Source organism: Glandiceps talaboti, chromosome 4 (assembly GCF_964340395.1).
Source record: "Glandiceps talaboti chromosome 4, keGlaTala1.1, whole genome shotgun sequence".
NCBI lineage: Eukaryota > Metazoa > Hemichordata > Enteropneusta > Spengelidae > Glandiceps > Glandiceps talaboti.
The window spans coordinates 25,673,165-25,682,086 of NC_135552.1; positions in this window are offsets into that span (position 1 = coordinate 25,673,165).

An 8,922-nucleotide genomic window follows, 5' to 3' on the forward strand; every position below is an offset into this window, starting at 1 on the left:
GACTGTACTATATGGAAGGGTGGGTAAGTGGGTGGGTGAGTTCGCGCGGACTGTACTATATGGAAGGGTGAGTGAGTGAGTGAGTGAGTGGGTGAGTTGGTGAGTTGGTTCCGACATACTATATCGAAGGGTGAGTGGGTGTGTGAGTGAGTGAGTGAGTGAGTAGTGAGTTGGATCGGACTACTATATGGAAGGATGTTTGGGCGAGTGGGTGAGTTGGATCGGACTGTACTATATGGAAGGATGAGTGAGTGGGTGGGTGGGTTGGTGGGTGGGTGAGTGAGTGAGTGGGTGAGTTGTTGCTGTTTGCTTGGTTCCTTTTGCGTATCACAGTGGAGTCCAATAAGTTGTCAGATTATACGGTAAACGTAATGATATTAATGTCAATAGTCATCGGGAATTCACATTAAATGACGATCCCAAAAAAGAAAGAAATCATCCCTGGTAGGCAAATGATGCTAAAAAGTCAACAAGGCAGGTGTGGTGGTAAAGGATAAAGACTGGTATAACGATCCGACCGATACCTTCCTATGACTATAAGAGAACTCGAAAAACAAGTCAAGAAATTCAAAAAGAAAGATTGGATCACATCGGAACATCGCTCAAATAACTTGTACTGACTGAATACAAAATCGGCACTTCTATGGTGTCCGAAAAATCAAAAAAGAGAAAACGTCACTCAGAACTATGTCAAGTGCTCACTACACCACTTTCCTTATTTTACATGGGTATTTGTTGACTTCCATCTGAAACCACTGGTTGAAACAATGCCATCATACATTAAAGAAAAATATACTACCCACCACCTTACTACCTGACAGTACACCAAGGACAAAGCACTGCCATGGTCACTCTGGATGATAGGTATCTGTAGAGTCTTTCCCGTGAGATCAAAACTAGAAAAAACCTTGAGATCAAATATATGTCCAAATTTGAAAGATTGTTACATATCGTGATAGGTAGTCCACTCAGCTCGATGTACACTTTTTCACTGACCTAGGTACCCACATATCTTTCGTTTCATCTGTGATGGTCAGTTCTTTCCACAACAAACCTAATTTCCTGTCTTGAATATAATTTTCAAAAAAGATACGTCTCAAATGAATCGACATTCATATCACGCTGTTTACTTAACTTGGAGATCTGTGACATTCATATAATTTTGTATGAAAAAAGGTCGAATCCGGTCATTTATTTAAATATTACTTAAACAAGGCACGAAAAAGATATATGCATTAGGCATAAGAAAAAAACTTGTTTGGTTCCGGTTACCCGACCTCCACCTAGTTTTTCACTGCCTACCCTAAACCTTTTATAACATATTCGCGAAAATTATGAACTCTCGCCATAAATAGTGGATGCGTAAACTGACATCAACTTAAAAAGACAATATAAAACTGTCCTTCCAATCTGTAATGGCTGTACATCTGATGGGAAGAAACCAATAACACAGAAACCATATGGAAAACAACGGAAAATATAACTACCTGAACAAGACACTCACACATGGGAAAAGCATAATACAATAAAAAATCTACCTACCTCACCTATTCTAAAATTGAGCGTAATCGGAACCACATAACTTCTTTTATTAGGCCTTAACTAATTGCTGTTCAGACTCATTTGATGCTAAGTTACGATCTAGATTACAGTACACAAGCGTTCACCAATTCACAATATTAATTTCACAAAATGATACTCATTTATTATCTTAACCACACACTATTGTTGACTGTCGCAAGTCCTTTATTGAAAATTGCTTCTTATAATTAATTCATTGAAAGCTTTCACTTTAGATATATGCAATGCAAATGCATATGCAATTTCAATTAATTTAACAGCAGAGTGGGTCTTAAAACAGGTCATGACAACAGTAAACAGCGATAAACAATGCCATTCAGACAAGCCACTGGGTAAACAGTAAAACCATTCAAACAACCCACTAGGTAACTTTCAAATGGGAATTTTCTGTAATATACTCGGTTGGTATTCATTGTTTAATATATGTAAACTATGTATTAACCAGACTCAATGTTGTAATTGATTAGAATTCTTCTTAATGTCGTCAATCGACGAAATTAATTTCCCATGAGATAATTAATAACAATTGATAGTTATTCGCCATTATCTTGTAAATTTGTCATTTGTTATAGGTTTTTGGGATTAATCATGGTAATGTCACACTTTGAGCTTATATAGTCCGGCCCTTTATTCCCCGTTTTTCTTCAACACACTCGATGTCGCACTCGATAACATTGCGCCTAACTCGTCTCAGTACACATCGACATAAAAATCGGAGATAGAGGACCCCTTGTGTTATGTGAAGAAGAATTTCTTTTTGTCGACACGTCGCTCTGCAAAGACAAGACGATGTCTTCATCAAGATTTCATCGGTGGTTTCTAAGTTCGCCAAGTATGAAACCTATTCTTACTTTGACTTACGTTTTGTTGGTAGGATTCATGTCCGTCGCCGAGGCTGAAGGTGGGTAATTGGATGCATTCTCTTTGTAGTTTATTAAGTATCACTATTTTCATATCATTATCAACATTTATAATGGAAAGTTTATCTTTCTTTGTAACTGTATTAGTGATGTCTTTGGAGCTAACGTGTCTTGTTTTTCATGTCTGTTTTTAAATTTTAAATATCCGCTTTTTGCTAAGAACGCCATGTGTAACTATCCTCTGTGTCTTTACGTTTTGTCATTCCATGATGTGCAATATTCTGATTGACAATTAATGAGGATGAACAGCGTAAGATTGAATACTCACCATGTTTGCCATCTTCATTCATTTGTTCTATTGCAACAACGATTTCAGGTTCATTATAAATTCATTCTTTTGCCAGTTGCATTTTACATACTGTTATCCGACATATTTGAAAATATTCATGCCACAACGTGGAACTTTACAGAATGTACAGTGAGATTATATTTTTATCAGCTTGAGTAGGCACTTAGCAGGTAGCCCCTCTTATATAACTAGAACCCATATACTTTATGAATAGAAATGCGGAACGGGGATTTTGGCAATGGGCAGTTTAGGGGAAACATTTGAAACTGCATAATTTTAAGTGTAGTGACTCCCCGGATTGTTGTAAATTTGGGGTGGAAAGTACGACAGAATTTTTTTTAAAGTTTGTGCTGGGAATTCCTTCCAGCGATTTTCTGTTATGCAGACAAATACAAGCAAACACACACAAATGCTACAGAGATCCATTCGGGTTTGGGACTACGTGACAGTGCTATGGTGCACGCTCTATATCACGTTGCTGTGGAACTGTCAAGGCTTTCCCGGTCAGTCCACAGGCCCGGCAAACACAGTACCTGCGGGCTCCGTGTGAGTAATCGTCCCGGACTTTTCAAGGAGTTCCCCCAAATTCGCACTCGTCTTGTGAGTGAGACACGGCTGAGTGATACAGCCTACCCATCTAGTCTGTAGAACACCCACCCTGGGTTTGGGTCGGTCACAGAAAAATCCCCTGTTTCCAGTGGGATTCGAACCCGTGATCTCCCAATCCTGCGCGCTAACCACTACGCTACAGGGAGCTGGTAGTACAACAGAATATATAAATACTCGTATATTGCGCCAACGTTTTCAAACCCAAAAAAATAATTATTTCGTGGTAGAGAACTACGAATTGCCACTGTCATGTCTTACAACAAAGAAAGTATTTTATTTATTTTTAAAGAAGAACTTTAATGAAAGAAGACAGTTACATTTAGATCAAATATTGAAAACTTTTCATTATAAAACTAGTGTGTAGGTGTGCATAACATTACCAGTATATTATGTCAGACTGAGTGTAAGTCGAAAGTCAACATTTTCGAGAGGATAGTAAAGTAAAAGAGCGATATATTTCGATTGTATACATTTACTTTATTTTTGATACAATTTCGTATCATGAAGCGTTTAAAAAATTATGAAATTATGAAACCTGTTATGGTAAGGCGAAAAAAAACTGTGTTTCCGATGACATGGCCTCAGAAAAGATAGTAGGTAGGTCAGGATTTTATTGTGTTTCATTTCCTTTCAATTTATTTTATCATTTCAATTGTTTTTATTTATGTATGATTGCTTCAACCCCAAAACAAACAAAATATCAGTCAGATACTCCTGTGATACTAGGATGAAATGTGTACAGACATCATTGTGGAAGGAAAACAGAAACATTGTGTTTTGACAAGGCCAGGGGTACTTCGTAATTTTCGTAAAATTGTACAATGTTGCAATAAAACTCGTAAAGTCATAATGCAGTAGAAAACGTACTGCCTAATCAACTGTTTATTTTCACTATAATCACAGAGTAAAAAGCACCACTTTTTCATACAAGAAAAAAAATAAACAAAATTGTAATGTAACTGTACGACATTTGAAGAATCAAATACAAAGAATACAAAACCGTGATCGTCCGAAATACTAATATACCGAGGTACTGTTATGTATACCCAGGACTCTGGAAAAATAGCTCAGTGGACAGAGAACTGTCTCGATACCATGTGTTGTTTTGTGGGGATCCAAGCAAAAGCTCAAAGTTTGTCAGTCGGAAGGAAAGAATGAATATCCCTCTTGACATGGGAAATTCAGAGGACATGAACGATCGTCCTTCTAATTCGACCAATTACACGGGACAATTGCCAGTTCAATGTAAACATGTAAGGTTAAATGATTCACTTAGTTTACTACAAAGGATCGGAGGATGGATGTAAACTAAACAAAAGATGGTAGACAACTGTAATTGGCTATTCAAATTTCAGTAATTGTAAATGTATTAATGTTGTACAGCTCGACATGGTTTTAATGGGAAATCGTTTAACACGGATCGCCCCATCACCTTTTCAAGGTTCCCTGTTCCGACTATATGCTTGCACTGCTAAAGTCTCTATTTCGATACTGAATTGTATATAGTATACGAAATATACCATGCAATATATTGACCTTTTTACCTTCTGTAAGGGGTTGCATTTTAGGAATGGGATGTGTGTGTGTGTGTGTGCATGAGTGCGTGCGTGCGTGCCTGTGTGTGTGTGCGCGCGCGTGTGCGTGCGTGTATGTCTGTCTACGTCATCGTTATCTCAAAAACGACTGGCTCAATTCAAACGAAATTTCCTTAGGGTATTAATGATTTGTTTTCGTAATTAATGATTTTCAGTAATTAGGCTAAATCTTAAGAATGCATTCTTCAAATTCAATATAATACATTGATGATATCAAAGTGCATGTGTCCTTAGTATGAAGTTTGATAATATAGTTTTTAGTTGTAATGTGTCATTTGCATAATTAATGATTTTCAGCAATTAGGCTAAGTCTGAAAAGTACAAGCTTCAAGTTCTATATAATTTGGTACTTGTATTCATACAAGGACGCACGTGTCTTATAAAGCTTATTGATGTAACTGTTAGTTTTAATGAGCCATTTATATAATTCCTGATTTCCTGTAATTAGGCAATATCTTAAGAATGCAAACTTCACATTCAATACAATTTACTCATACATCAATCATAACAAAGCAGGGGTGCGTTAATGTAGTTTTCGGTATTAATGAGTTGTTTGCATAATTAATGATTTTCAGTAATTAGGCTATATCTTAAGAATACACTCTTCAAATTTAATATAGTTTGGCACATACATCAACCATGCCTATGCACACATGTTCTAAAACGCTTGTTGATGTCATCTTAGTTGTAATGTTTCATTTGCATAATAAGCTGCATGTGTCCTATAAACCTAGATTATTCATTTGCATAATGAATGATTTTCGGTAATTAGGCAATATTAAACTTCAGGTTTCTAGAAGATATTATAGTTTGGCATAACTTTTTCCCAATTAAGGGGTATGTCATGCATTATAACTATAGCTAACATTTTTGCATTCTAATAACTATTGTGTGTAGGAACGAAAATCTAAAGACTTTGCCCTTGCAGAAGTCATTCAATTTAATTCTAGTCCTGTATGTTTTCGTTGGGGCACAAACTGAGTTTATCCGTATTTGGGCATAATTTTGCTGCATATTTAAAAGATACTCGCAGTATTATATATACTAAAGCATACTTCAGGACCACTTGCAATTGGTTTAACTCAAACCTGGTATTTAGATATAACCCATAAACGATCCGATGACGTAATTTATCATACATATAAAAAAAATGTTCAGCAAATTCCTACTATGTACTCAACTGTTCTAACAAAGCAAGGAGACAATCATAATGTTATAGAAGACATGAATCAACATTAACGTTTGACTGGAATGTGGTTTTATTTTAGACATTTTCACTTGTATGGGTTTAAAGCTTGTAAAGTTATAGCTTCTGTGTATTTATAGTGATAAGAAGTTCGTATTTTCAATTGATATAGCACCAGACGGCATACTTTTGGTCCCAAAATATCAAACTATTTCAAAAGCAATGCTTCTTTATTGAAAATGTAAAAAACCCCGAAATTTTCACTTTTTTATTTGTAATTGAAGACATATTTGTTCTGAATTGCACTGGGTACCCCCCCCCCCCCGCCCATCTCCTTTGAATGTGTACAATAACCCCAAGGGTGTTCTCTTCAAACACCACTTGATTTCAAAGGATTATCTGCTGATGATGGGTAGAGATATGGACGTCATAATTTTAAGCAGTTTCCAACAACAACGACACAAACAAACATGCCCAACATTTTAATCACCTCAAATGAATGTTTCCATGCATGAATCGTTTTCGAAACCGTCAGTAATATGTTTATCTTCGACTAAACCGCGGCAATAATTGCTCTGTTCCAACACAGTGATTTTATAACAATCAATTTAATTAGTTTTCCTGCAACATTACTCTATTTTATTAGTTTGAATGTCATTAGTTGATCTGCGTCCAGGTGCCTTGACAGCAACTGTCATGAAGTTTTGTGAGCGCATTGTTCTCCAACACCTGAATTCACTCGTCACCAATTTCATTGACCCCTTGCAATTCGCCTATCGGCAAACGAGAAGTAGGGACGGATGATGCCATTTTAACTGTATTACATAAGATGCATTCACATCTTGAAATGGCTGGGACTTCATGCTTTTTTTTCTAGCGCTTTCAACACAATTCAGCCCCACCTGCTTGCTAGAAAATCGATTTTAAATGGGAATACCTAGTCCAATGATCTCTTGGATCACCAATTATTTCATCAATCGGCCTCACTGCGTCAAGTTAATCCAATGTATGTACTCAAATACAGGTGCACCACAGGGAACAGTACTGGCTCCATTTTTATTTACTTGGCACACGCGGCTGACTGCAGATCATCAACAATTTCCTGTCCGTTAATAAAGTTTGCAGATGACTCTGCCATGGTAGGCCTAATTGAAAATGGGGACCATTCAAGCTATTCAGCAGAAATCGGGCGATTTGTTAATTATTGTGATCTTAACCATCTAGTGTTGAACGTTGCTACAATTTGTAAAAGTAAAGAAATGTTACAATGTAACCAATTTTCGCAGACAGTCGACTAAGCCTGATCCTGTTAAGGTCAAAGGTGAACATTTATGTCGGGTAGTTACGTACCACTGCTACCAGTATTTAGGTATTATCTTAAGTAATGCACTTAGCTGGCGTTTTCACATTGACCTCATGTTGAAGAAACTCAACGTATGTACTCTGTTCTGTCTGAGAAAACTAAGATCGTTTAATGTTAAGCAGGAGATTCTCTCTCAGTTTTACAGTTCTGTTATTGTCTGCTGGGGAGGAAGTATCTTAGTCTAGATAAAATCATAAAGAAGGCGTGGGGGGTGGGCAGTGATCGATGGGTGTTAGCAACCGTTGGACTTTGTCTACAAGGACCGACTCGAGAACAAATTAACATTCATCTGACACTACGCATCCACTAAGACAAGAACTTGATGACAGACGAATCGACGGAAGTGGTAGACTGAGGCTACCAGCAGCTGGCACGTGTCGTTATGCGAAATCTTTCATATTAGAAACAATTATAGCATGCTCCTTGAACCATTTCCTCTGGTTTTTATTGTATTCAACGTCATAATCATTGCATGCTTTTTGGCGTTACAAGTACCCTTTTACGGATTTTATAAACTATTATCTTATATTATCTTATCTTAATATTCTTCCAATTGAAAATAAAGTTAATTTTGTCTCGCTAATAAGTATACTGATTAATGCCACACATTCCCACATGTCATTTCAAGCGAATATACTATTGGCATACACATACATGTACACAATGAAAACTCAAAATTAACTTGTATCCTGTCCTTTTCAATGTCATTAACCCAGAGTGTCGTTACTGGTATATTGTACATTTTTGACCTAAGAAAAGGACTTCATTATTAAAGGAATAAGAAAACACAAAGGTTATGGTACATTATTTATGTATAGTCAGTAACGTTAGAAATACAAACATACATATATTTGATGGGAACGGTAGTCTTGTGTATTGATAATTCATGAAATACTTTTGTTTGGGTTGTCAAAGCACGTTTGAGTGATTGCTGCAGTAGAAGTAACGAATGCCCCATATAATTTAACCAGGAAAGGAAATGGGATATGACGTCGTCTGTTAAACAAGTCGAAAACTCCCTAGAAATGCTTATATGCCAGGGCCTAAGTTCCAGTCTGAGAACAGAAAATGAAGTATCATGCTCGACAAAACAGAACACCTTTGGTTGATGTTTAAATATCAACGATGAATGGTCTTCAGCCAAAATACAAATGTACATGCGAAAACGTGATATTACTTTTGGGATTGAAATACACCTGCACATATAATCACTCAGTAAAGAAAAACGAAACATATCTGATACAGAATTTCCCCTTTTGTGTATGCGGTGTAACTGTTCACTACATCCCGCTCACAACCCCTAAGATGAAATAAAGCCATAACTGATTTCTTTTTCTTTTTCAAATGTTTTTCTTTACATGTGTGTTTCAAGGCGGGGA